This window comes from Amblyomma maculatum, chromosome 10 (genome assembly GCF_055883805.1).
Source record: "Amblyomma maculatum isolate TAMU_Amacu chromosome 10, ASM5588380v1, whole genome shotgun sequence".
Lineage (NCBI taxonomy): Eukaryota > Metazoa > Arthropoda > Arachnida > Ixodida > Ixodidae > Amblyomma > Amblyomma maculatum.
The window spans coordinates 141133045-141146139 of NC_139353.1; the positions used below are offsets into that span (position 1 = coordinate 141133045).

Below are 13095 nucleotides of genomic sequence, written 5' to 3' on the forward strand. Positions count from 1 at the left end.
GAAGCGTGTCACGCACTGATTGCGGGTTGGAATCACGCTCGGAAATTTAGGTTTGTGCGCTTCGCATTTGAAAAGCTGTGTTGTTGATTCCTATGTGTATCCAACAACAGTGTGTTGCTATGTTTGTGAATTTCATGGCATTGATGTATGAATTTTGTAATGTGTTATTGCAGTTTGTGAAATTTGTGCAATGTGTGTGATGTGGTCATTTGCCCTATATATTTGTGAGCGCATGCATGTGCGCGCGATGTTCGTGGTTGTTGTGAATATTGTGGGACAATATTCTTTAAGGGAGGGGCAGTGTCACGAAATCGGAGCACATTTTCATCAAGCCGGTACGGCGCGAGGCCCGCGCGGCGTCGCGTGCAAAAAGCATGGAGAGAAAAGCCTGCTTCCCCGCGCGGGAGAACGCGTAGCTTTGTACGCGTTGCCGTCACCCTCTTTCTCATTGCCCGGGGAGGACGCTGGTTCATCGGCCTGGAATACGCCAGAAAATTCCAGAATCTTCTATGAGACCAAGTCAATGACGACGGGCGGCTCGACAGGAGGAGAAGGGAGCGCTATAACAAGCGAAGCTAAGTGTATGTGCGCGCTAGCTTTGGCGCGTTTTAACAGACAGACGCGGCGCGCCCTATTTAAAGAGACCGCACCGCTCGTGAGTCAGCCAGTCAGTCAGTTAGTCAGTGTTTGCGACGTGTTCGCCTGTGCTTCGGCTGGACTCCCGGAGATCACCCGCCTGCTGGCAAGCCCAAGGACCTGCAAGGTAGCGGCGCTCGTCTCGCATGGCGGCCACATCGTGACTCTTGAGGCGTCGGACTGCAACAGTGCCCGGTGAACAATTTGGTGTTTGTTTAACTCTCTCGTGTTTGATCTGTTGTAAAGCCTCTGTGTTATTGAATCATTCTGTAATTGCATGCTTAGCGTTTGTTATTCTGTGAACCTCTCGTCTGTGCATTTCAAGTGATCTTGTGTATCCCTTTGTATCGTGTCTTGCTGTGCATAAATTCTGTTTTGTTTGTCATTCTGACTCCGATCCTTACTCTGGTTTGAACCGGCGACCGCTGGGCACCAAACGGCCACCCCCTTCTGTCACTACTAGGTAGCTGAATTCCGGCTGAGCTTGCCACGCAGGTCGAGGGCATCTCCTTAGCGACCGGGACAGCTATCCCCACTCACTCTAAGGGTGTCGGGGAGTCCGCGCACCTTTAAGGGAGCATCGTTAATAATACCCCCTAAATATTAACGGGTGACAGCGACGTAGCTTTGAAGCTTCGAACATGCGACAGTGCTTCATGACGGCCGTGCGAGATTCCAAATTATCTTTTGTGATCAAACAATTATATAAGGCCTCAGCGATTCCCTTTAAGAGTTACCAACCCTGTCTTCCTCAGACATTCGGAGATCCACCGCTTTGCAAAGCTTTAGGACATCTTCATGTACGCCGTGCTCGCTTCCCCAGGCACTTGCGCGCGCTAAAGTCTGCTCAGCGCATTTTCGATTTGCTATAGTCTATAGGCTTTCGCCTCATCGCCCGTTTCTGGTCCAAAGTGCCCAGCCGAATTTTAATTGATATCGACGTCAATCATCACGCGATATTGCGATCATGTCGCTATGCATTTCATTTGTGTTAGTGCCCATCGCCAGCCATTTTACTATCGAATTTCCGACGGGTTTGTGCGTTGGATAAATCTCCACAGTACTTGATGTTACACTTACCGACCGCGTACAGCCGCGTCAAATCTAACTGGCATGCATGAAGGCACGTTTTTTTGTGCTCCTTAGTCTTATGGCGGATAAAACTTGCCGGAAGATCAAGATAACGCTAGGGCTTGACAAGCCTCTGCTTACACTCGGACTTTTAGCACGTCAACTCCAACGCACCTTTCAGAATCACAAAACATGCGGCTGTCACACATGCCAATGGACGGCCTTTCTTGATGTCAGTATTGGAAAGGTAGATTCTTGGTTCTATGCAAAAGCGAGTGGTTGATGCGTACAAGGAGAAGCGTCCCGTTAGAGCCATGTATTTCATGGAATATATTATTTTATCTTCATCTCGGCATGATTTGGCTGTCTTCAGGCTAATGGTTCGTCCTCTCTTTTGTATCTCAATTATCCAGTATTACATTGTGTGCGTTGTTTTGGAACGTTGAATCATGAATCTGCAAATATGTCAAATCGAATTTGCTTTGCTCATTACCAGCCTTTATTCCGCCTATTAGAAGTTGGAGATTACAGACGGAAGAATATTCCGGCATCCTGAAATATTACTGCTCCAACAAGCGTCCCCTCCAAAGTGTAACCAAAATGGGCGATTTAACTGCACAAAAACAAAAACGACCACTGAGGTTAACATCTGGTTTCATCGAAATTGGATCAACAAATTTCATCAAACCTTATTCATGGTATAGGAATTGAAATTCTAGCCTATAATTCTGTTTTATTCGAAGTTAACTAAGTAACTAATTAAGGCCTGCAATTAGTGTTGTGAAATGGTACTTTATAAAAGGTATGCAACAATATATTACAATCACTGAAACAAAGCTAATTTTCCAATGCCTGTTAACCAACTAATGGCGAGAACTAACTCCAGCAATTATAACAGTGTAATTATTCTCGAAAAGGAATTGGCAGTGGCTTAGCTTGGTTAACTTGGTAATTACGAAAACAATAGCTATGGCTACGCGTAGGCTCAGCTGGTGATGTAGCTGGTTATGGTGCTTGTGGTTACCCTTATGGTTATGCAATGATTCACTCTTGCCACGGCATATGATTCAACTATTGTTTATTGCGGGGTCTACCTGGTTATTCTATGTATAACTAGTAGCGAGGCAAGGTGTGCCTTGGCTGCAACGATATACTTGGTTGTGGGTGAGGTTAAGGCAGAATGTACAACTGCCGCTCCTGCACCTGCTGCAACGGCATTCTTTACGCCAGCAGAAATGAAAGCATCCCTGGAGACTGCGTTGGCTCCACCTGCCGCTAGGCCACCTCCTATAGTATCGAACGTTGCACCCCCGGCGGTAGCTGCGGTAGGAGCGGGAGTTAAGCCGCGGTTGGTAGCTACCGCCTCGCGAGTTGACGTGCGAGTTGGGGGACGTTTTTGAGGCAGATAGGATGACGTCACTGCGGCTGTAGCGCTCCCTCACGGAGAAAGCGGGAGTTAGGCCACGGTCGGTAGCTACCGCCTCGCAAGTTAACGGCGCAAGTTGGGGCCCCGTTTTTGCGGCAGATGGGGTGACGTCACTCCGTCTGTAGCGTTCCCTCACGGAGGGAGTGGGAGTAATGCCGGGTTTTGTAGCTACCGCCTCGCAAATTGACGGCCCGAGTTGGGGCCCCTGTTTTTGCGAAGCTGTACTTGGCGGCACGCCAAAGGTCACGCTAAAGGTCAAAGGTAGCTTCCGCCTCGCTACGCGAAGGGCTGAAGAGTGAAAGTAGTATTGCTTTTGCAATAAAAGCTATCCACGTATACTTGTATGAGTTTATGTAATATAATGTCCAAATTTTGTTTGCAAATATTTAGCTATTGTAATTCACAACAACGCGCAATTAGTAAAATAGTCAGGCACGTGGTCAAACACCAGTTCACCATTGCATAGCAAGCGACACTTTTTGCTAGGCTAATTAAGCCCCGATTTGGCCTTGGGTGCGCTTAAAGGTGAACTTAACATACCGAAGCGATCCCTTGGTTTGTACCTAAGGCACTGAGACTAAAGCTTTTATAGGGTCATGATGACGTTACTGTGCTTTCGCTGAAGGTGCCAGCCGGGATAAAGAAAAAGCATTATTCTGTTGTAGTAATGAACCAGTTGATGCAGCATACCCACAGTAAAGCAGGATTGAAAAATTCAGCTGGCCATCTAGTGCTTGTTTGTACAGGAGGCACGTGGCGCGTGAGCGCTTTAGCTTCTCCCAGATGGCTGCAGAATCATTCACGTTTTCGTTTCGACGCAAAGACCAAGCCTATTTTTCCAGTTCGCCTCGTCGCGAAACGGCGTGATGGCCGTGGTCGCACTCTGACCTTGAGCTGTTTCCTAGCAACCGCCGCAGCTGTCGGCGCGCCGAGCGGATGGCAGCTGCGGAGTTGCTGTCGCTCGCTTCGCCAGTTGTGCGCACGCGTAGTACAGACGAGGAGATGTGTCAGTGGGTGTATATATACATTTCGGCCTAGCGGGAGATAAGCCATGAGATGAGTCGGCAAGACTGAAAGAAGCCAGACTTCGGCGTCGGAACGAAACAGGTAGAAGACAGTGTGCCGAAGAGAGCGAAGAAGAGCGCATCACGGATAGATTAGCGTCGTAAAAACGACGCGGCTAGACGATCTCGCTTAGCCTCACAAAGTGAATGTGACAATGGTCGAAGACGATGCTTCAAGTTCGGCGACTCTGAAGGCAGCCAGAGACAACGCCTAATCACAAGCGAATACTAAGCGTAGGTAAGCAAGTTTCTTTGGCAACACCACTTGGTTAACCACAGTTCAGTTCAATCGTTCAGTCGTGTCCGACTCTTTGTGACCCTATAGACCACGTCACGCTACGCTTTCCGGTCTCTCACTATCTTCGTAACATCACATAACCACAGTTAACCACCAGCAATTTTTTTTTCTGCTTCAGGATGGCGTAGAAAGTTACAAGGTCTCTAAAGTGTCTCTTAACAGGAGAATGGTAAAGCCTACTCTTCCTCTTCTATAATTTGCCTCATATCAGCATTCATTGCAGTGGTATATGCAACCATAATTGGTTTACAGGCAAGGAAAGGCGCAGTATCTGTCACTTTCTCCGGCGAATGTGCCGGGGAAACCATCGCTCCTTAGCGTGGCGTTCGTTTGCGCGCGTTCAATTTGCAAGATATCAGATGGTAGGAACGCTAGACAACGAGAACACATTTCGTGGAGTCTCGTGCACAGGTGCAATGCGTGAAAGAAGAATTGACAGATTTCAAGCAGAGAGTTTGCGCACACACACGCGCATGGGATTTCGTTCCACGATCCTAAATATGCGTTTGCCATAAAAAAGCAAATATGTCCACTGCCAATCTAACGAGTATCCTTCCGATCCCCAGCAGAGCACGCTAAACGACTACTCAACGACAGGCCTCTCTTTTTGTCATTGCCTATTTTTGACTCGTAATATTTCACAAAAACAAGCCCCAAGTACATCATGATCACATGGCTATGAATACATGTAGGATCATCATGATCAGCAAGCTTTAGCCAGGCACCTGCAACGGCGACAGAGGCTCTACCCTTGAGACCCAGTCGCGACGTTCTGCAGACTATTTTTGCTAAGAGAAAAACTGATAGATACTTAAAATCGAGCATGTCTTGCATCATTGTCACAGTGACAGCCTGTCATTATGCAGTATACTATCGAATGCTGTGCGAGTGTAGTGGAAAATCTTCTTTTATAGCCCGTGCAAATGCACCCCGAAAATAAACCCCTTCCCAATAATGTAAAGAACATCGTTTCAGGTTCCAGGTTTCTTGCTTATTAGACACTGTCTTCCTTACGATAAAAAGTTCCTAGAGCACGGCAGATGTTGCAAAGGAGAAATGCGAAAGCCCGAGCGTCACGGCTTCGCCCTTTACATTGCACTCCTCTTGTCGAACATAACCAGCATTTCTTTGAACGCGAAAGTTAACCGGCCTTCTATTATGAGTTTACAAGAAAGGAAAGGCGTAGTATCTGTACTCGTGGATTCTTTTAAGACATCTCGCGGCCAAATCTCGCCGACGCGAGATTTTCACCATGAGCTTAGAAAGGCTTTCATCCTAATAAATACTTCACATGAGGAAGCGTGGCAGTTTCTGGTCCTACGGCGCTTGGACGGCAGGTCAACGCCGCTTGCGGTGGGGGCTAGCCAGCCACCGAATATTTATCTGCTCAAAGGATAATGGGCCGCCAAACAGGAACACAGTTGCCGGTTCTTCTCTGAGTACCTCGAGCCGCGGACAATGCCCAACAAATCTGTTTGCAGTCGCCTTCAAGTTATAAGAAAAGCAGCGGATCTTCTGAAACATGATTGACCACATTTCTACCACGGCTTTCCTGCGGATTGCCAGTGTTGGCTTACGACCGTAGATTTCATCGTGATCATCACCGTGATCCTTGGTTACGCTCAGATAGAGGCGTTTGGCCGTGAGCTCGACTGGGGACAAAGATCATTGAAACCACAACCCAGATGTTGAAGGAAATGTGAAGCGAGGGATGCCTCTGAGGACAAGGCACTCGGCTGGCAACCGGATTAACCAGTTCGGATGAGAGCGCGTTGGCGGCGATTCGATGGGGGCGAAACGCAAAAGCGTCCGTGTGTTGTGCGCTGTCGGTGCACGCAAGAGAGCAAAGGTGGTCGAAACTATTCCGTTTCCCTCCAGTATGCCATTTTCTCTCTGTCTTCTTCCTCTACGTTTTTTCTCTATCCTTGCAGCGTAGCTCAGGGGTCCACTAGGAAGTGTAACAGATAGTAGTGTTCCTGTCACGGTGTAAGAGTAGATTCGTGCTCAGAGGCGAATGATGGGGGTAGGAACGCGCTAAGCAGCAGGAAAGCGCGAAGAAAGGAAAGGAAGGGGGGGGGGGGGGGGGGGTTCGCCGGAGGCAGCGCTAGCAGCGATTGACTGATGCCACTGCCGCTGCTAGCGAGTCAAGACAACGCATAAAGAGGAGGAGGGCTTCTCCCCCTCTTCCTGCTTTGTGGCGAGAGTGCTCTCCGGTTGCCGAAACGCCGGCTGGCTATCAGCGGATTACGGGGCGTGCGTTACGTTCTTACTCGCTTCACTCGTTAGCGGTGTCGGCGGCATCAGTCAGTCGTTGCTGCTATCTGTTCGTCGCGCTACGTTCATTCATTTCATTCATTTATTTACACTCGGGGCTTTCGCATTGCAGAGGGGTGGGAGTGGTAAAACAAAACAAAATCAAGTACAAGAGGAAGCATGACACAAAACGATTATATTGAAAATAGCTAAAAACGAAATTCAACAATTAGGAATATAGTATACATGAGACAACGAAAAGCAAGCAAACAAAAATATACAAAATAAATACGTGAAACAACTTGGGATTAATCAGATTCCAATAGTGCGGTTAATGCGGCTCTGAAACGCGCAGGGTCCATAATGCAAGTAACTTCCTGTGGAAGGTGGTTCCAGTCATTGCGTGTTACAGGAAGGAAGGAATTAAAGCAGGTCATTGTACTAAAGTGGGGAACGGCAACGTTTTGAATGTGGTCGATGCGAGGCGAGATGAGAGATGGCTCTTTTATACGGGTAGCCTCCAACTGCGCGTTGGGGTAGCTTGTGGAAAAGACAAATGCGTGAAAGTTTACAGCGAGTAGACAGTGATTGAAGCTTGAAGTTAGATTTCATACGCGTAACACTTGCTGCCCGATAATAATTTCCAACTATGAAACGGGCGCTTCGATTCTGCACAGCCTCTAGTTCATTTATTAAAAGGATATTACCGGGGCCCCAGATGAAGGATGCATACTGGAGTTGCGAACGGATAAGTGCGGTGTACAGTAACATTTTCAATGAACGTGGCGGCGATGAAGAAAAATTTTTGCGGGCATACCCAAGCATGCGGTTAGCCTTCGAAGTGATGTGATTGATGTGGAAATTCTAAGAAAGATTATAAGATACGTTAATGCCAAGGTATTTGTGGGATGATACTCGAGTTGCGGACGGATAAGTGTGGTGTACAGTAACATTTTCAATGAACGTGGCGAAGAAGAGAAATTTTTGCGGGCATACCCAAGCATGCGGTTAGCCTTCGAAGTGATGTGCTTGACGTGGAAATTCTAAGAAAGATTATAAGATACGTTAATGCAAGGTATTTGTAGGATAATACCGATTCGAGACGAGTACTATTAAGAAAGTAGTCTGGATCTGTTTGTTGGTTACGAGTGACAAGCATGCATTTGCTTTTAGATGTGTTTAATTCCATTTCCATGATTGGCACCAGTCATATATTTTGTTTAAATAAGTTTGTAGGCATGCAATGTCATTCGTGGTATTAATTAGTCTATAAATTACGCAGTCGTCGGCAAACAAGCAGATATTAGATGAGATGTTACGAGGCAAGTCATTTCTGTAGATCAAAACTAATAATGGCCCAAGAACCGATCCTTGTGGGACGCCGAATGCACAGGCGCTGATTGTGAGTAGTTATTGTTTACACAGACGAACTGAGTTCGGTTACTAAGAAAGGCACGAATCCAATTGGGTATCTTAAGATCAAGGTTAAGGTGGCTCAGTTTTAAAAGCAAAAGAGAATGACTAACTTTATCTAAGGCTTTTGAGAAATCTAAGAATAGGTAATCTGTTCTGAATCCAGAGTTAAAGAGGTATGAAAGTCAGTAGTGAAGGTCATTAACTGTATTTTACACGAAAAGAATTTGCGAAATCCATGCTGCCTTGGAGTAAAGAACTGGATAGCTTCTAAAAGGTTAATAACTTGAATAAATATAATGTGCTCAAGAACTTTACATGAGACGGAAGTAGGTGAAATGAGACGATAATTACGTGGATCGTGAATATCTCCAGATTTATGCACCGGAATGACTTTTCCGGTAAGCCAGTCATAGTGAAGGATGTGATTATCTAAGCATTGCGAGAAGAGACATTGCAGTATAATAGAAGAATACTCCACAGTATTTTTAAGGAATTTGATGCTGATGTCATCGATGCCGCATGAGGATGACACTAAGTTGGTTAATGACACTCCGAATTCCTTCTGATGAAATAACAATGACGTCTATTGGTAAGAAGTGATATGCTTGCTGTGAAGGTAGCGTTGAAGGACCGGTGGAGCTGGAGAAAACTTTGATGAATGTGTCATTGAAAACAGCTGCGCGGAATAGTCCTTTTTTTTATTGTAAAGACGGTTAAGATACCGGTTGTACCATATAGCAGCAAAGTTAGTATACACTCTCTTTAGAGGTATATGCTCCTTTATAAATAAATAAATTTTATTTCTTTTTCAAAGATATATGGACAGAGGAGCTGCAGAAAAAGCTGTAAAAATACAGCTTGACAAAGCCGCAGCCCCCATTTTACAGGCAACAGCAGAAGACAAACAACGACTAAACTTCTGGTGTCGTATAAACGAAACTAAAGAACAAAAATGTAATGCTATACATCGCAAGAGCACTTCAAGCGTACTTAGTAAACACAGGGATAAAAAGATTGTTATTACATATCACACTCTCATACATAAAATATAAGATACAGAAGCAAAGACTTATTTTGGCACAACTGAGGATAAAAATTGTTCGGAGCTACCTTCTATATACATCCTACGCAATACCTTATGAGTACAATTGAATAAGTCAAAATGTGCAGATGTATAAGCGTTCAGAAGGGAAGGGAGTGTGAATTGCAAACGTGCTTGCCAGGAGTTTAGGCGTGCTGTTGGCACCATCCATTGTTCGGGTTGTCTGAAAAGGTAATTTGTGGTTTTCTCTTGCAAGTTTGCCAATCGTCGAATATGGTTTGTACCATTTTTTATTTCTGTTTTGTAAGAAATGCTCAACTGGTACAGATATAATTCATAGAATTGGACCACACCGGCTGCAAGAAAGAGACCTTTGCTGGGTGACCCATAGCTAACATTGAAGGCGTAGCGAAGGACCCTTTTCTGCAACATGTGTATTTTGTGAAGACAACAATGTGTTGCAGTTCCCCATACAAGATGACAATAATTTACGTGAGAATAAAAAAGTGCGTTATAAAGAGTTAGTTTGAGTGACGTCGGAAGAATGTGCCGTCTGCAACCAATCATGCCCACTACTCTAGCCAGTTGTTTGACAACGTGATTTACATGGTGTTCCCATGACATGGTTGAAGAAAATATAACTCCAAGGCATTTAAAATGAATAACTATTTCTATTGGTCGAGAATTATATAGAATATAACTGTGCGTAGAAACCAGCTTGTTTTTCGGGCGAAATATTACGGCTTTTGTCTTCCTTTCATTCACGCGCATATCATTAGATTTCGACCATTTTTCCAGCGTGACCATTGTTGTATTGCAAGACACTATTAGATCCTGAATGTTTTTCCCAGCAAAAAAATACTCGTGTCGTCAGCGTATATGATGAATTTGGCATTTTCGTTAATGTTAACAATGTCATTAAGGAATATATTGAAAAGAAGTGGGCCTAACACGCTGCCTTGAGGGAAGCCAGAAAATATAGGTTTTACCTCTGATAGTAGATTATTTAAGCTAACTGCTTGTTTTCTTTGCGAAAGGTATAATTTTATTAACATTGCAGCCTGGCCTCGGATACCATAGTACCATAACTTCTTTAGGAGTAATTCATGATTCACCAAGTCAAATGCCTTTAAAAAATCTACAAATATACCTATTACAAAAGCTTTGTTATCAAACTGGGACAGAATATATTCTTTTTGATGTAGAAGTGCTAGTTCAGTTGATTTATTTTTGCGAAAACCGAACTGACACGGAGTGAGCAAATTACATTGGTAGATAAATTTAGTGAACCTGGAGTGCATAACTTTTTCTAATGCTTTAGAAAAAACAGGAAATATGGATACAGGTCTATAATTACCTAAGTCATTTTGGTCACCCTTTTTAAATAGAACGGTTACTTTGGCGGTCTGCATTTTTTCTGGAAAGGAAGATGTAGTTAAGCAGAGGTTGAATATGTGCGTAACTGCGGGGGCTACAATATCAGCAACATATTTTACTGGTCTTATCTGAAGGTCGTCAATGTCTCGGCATCTGCTATTCTCTTGGCTTAATAATACTGACACAACTTCCTCTCTTGTAACAGGTTCTAGAAACATTGTTTTATTGTTACGACAGTTTATGTACTCACATGCATCTGGAAGCGATCCATAGGTTGGCATTTGCGTAAAAAAATTATTAAAAGCATTAGCCAACTCAATTCTAGTTAAATTCTAGGTTGCGTTGCAACAAAGAGTTTAGACGGGACCAAAGTAGGTCATGACGACCCCTTTTAATGTCCAAAAATGCAGAGCAATAGTCCTTTCGAGTGGATTGTAATTTCTTTGTTAATTTATTTCGGAACTGCTTGAACGCCTTCAGATTATCAGCCGTGCGTGTCGTCAGAAACGTTTTATATAACTTATCTTTGATTTTTATTTCTTGGCACAATGCAGGAGTGATCTAAGGTTTACGACTCTTACGGGACCGCTGATATGTGTTATTGGGAAAAAGAAACTGTTAGATTTGTTTGAATATATCAAGGAATTGGTTATAAGCATCATTTGCATTATCCAGCTCTACAAACTGCATCCAGTCAACTTTGTTAAGGGCATTTCTGAAATCCTCCAGTGCAACTTTTGTTATACACTGGTAAGTGAAAGCTTCCGGTTGTTTTAAAGTTTGTGCTGGCACCTCCATACAGAAATACACAGGCAGGTGGTCGCTGACGGGGCACGATGATACACCCGCCTTAAGTTTCGGGTGGCATAAATTGGTGATGAACAAGTCTAATGTGGATTGACTTTCAATAGTTATTCTCGTTGGAATTTCAATTACATTGGTGAAACCGTTTGTAGAGCCAACATAGTGCTAAATTCTCTAGTATGATAATTATCACTGCACATGTCAATGTCAAAGTCCCCTCCAGCAATAAGCAGGTATCCTCCGCCTACTACAAACGATAAAAAGTGATCATAAAACTTCAAGAAAACGGCTATATTCTTATTGGGTGGGCGATAACAAACGGAATAGATAATTTTCCCCACAGATAATGATATGACCTGGTAGTGCGGTGTGATCATACGGCATGAATCAAGCATTTCACCATTTTCGTTCATATCCAGTAGAACTGCCACTCCCACACCACGGCCAACAGATCTATTCAGTTAATACGTTTTATAGTTAGTCATTCTGAAAACATTATCTTCACTGGTGCTCCATGTTTCACTTAACATTATCGCAGTGAACTTGAATTCACTGAAAAATTCTTCTAGGGATTGTGTTTTATCCTTCACTGATCGTGCGTTGATGTGTACAGATTTTAGCGATGCGGGCGAAAAACAGAAAATAATACGGTTTAAGTAAGCAGGAAGGTGATATTGGCTTTGCATCTTTATTTCTCTTTACTTTATTTTATTTTATCGATTTGGCAAGCACAGCACTCATTTCAACTGTTCTAGGTTGTCTTCTCCTTTGATATGAATGGCTTCCATCCCTGCACATTAGCGGACAAGAACTTTTCCATTTACATGCCATACATAAAGATAACCACTGCCTTTTGCCCAGTCCTTCACCCGACGAAGCAGTTCTCTGTTGTACCGAGTAAGCCAAGTGTCTCTTGTCGGGTAAAACGAGCAATGATACCTGGCTTCTTATCTTTCCGGGCAGGCAATCTGTGTATCGTCTGAATATCTGTTGCTGTTAGAAGCGGTACTTCAAGCTTGGGGGCAAGACTGCTTAATACAGAAAGCAGATTTTCATCTGGTTGAATCGGGATACCGTGTATTTCTAGGTTAAGTTTTCTGCTGCGGTATTCGAGGTCATTAACATCTTGCTGCAGTTGTGCTTGCACTACCTGCCTTATATCGTCGTTCTCTTCTAATTCAGCTACTCTTTTTTTTTCAGAGCCTTGATTTCATTCTCTTGACGAGAAACCTGTCTCTCGAAGTCATCAAATTTCTTGGACATGTGTTGAACAGATTGTTCAATTTGATCCACTTTTTTGTTAGTTCTGGCAAACTTTCCAGTTTTTCTAGGATAGCGGCAAGAGTCTTCCGAATATCAGATTCAGAATCAGAGCCATTGTCCTCTTTGCCTGTTACAGGAGCCTTTCCTGCTCGGCATTTACAACAGCGCCACGTCTTTTTCGAATCAGGATGCTTAGCTTGAAACGATTTCTCTTGTACCCCAGCACACTGGCCAAAATGGTATGCACAGTTACTTTCCGTACAGATCGCACGCGGGACACTTTCATGAATAGTTGATGCAAAAGAAGAACATGTGCTGGACATATTTTTTTTTCACAAGGTCTGGCCGTTCAACGCAACACAAAGCATGCCGTTACGATGAGTAAGTTTCAACTAAGGTGGCAGCAGCGGCAGGAATAAACTGCATACAAGTTTTGTGTAATATT

The 13095-nt window shown here is 44.1% G+C and overlaps 1 protein-coding gene across 2 annotated transcripts in view; it reads left to right on the forward strand.

Annotated features, from left to right (window-relative positions):
* The first annotated feature begins 4108 nt into the window (after window positions 1–4108).
* The window catches only part of LOC146177578 (membrane metallo-endopeptidase-like 1), a 130370-nt gene continuing 121383 nt past the window's right edge, over window positions 4109–13095 (forward strand). The window contains exon 1 of one of the 2 annotated variants that reach the window (XM_084580509.1): window positions 4109–4435. The gene's annotated coding sequence lies outside the window, so the exon portion shown is untranslated. Of the gene's footprint in view, window positions 4436–11150; window positions 11334–13095 lie in introns of those variants that run through there. The other variant, XM_084580511.1, reaches the window with a different exon arrangement.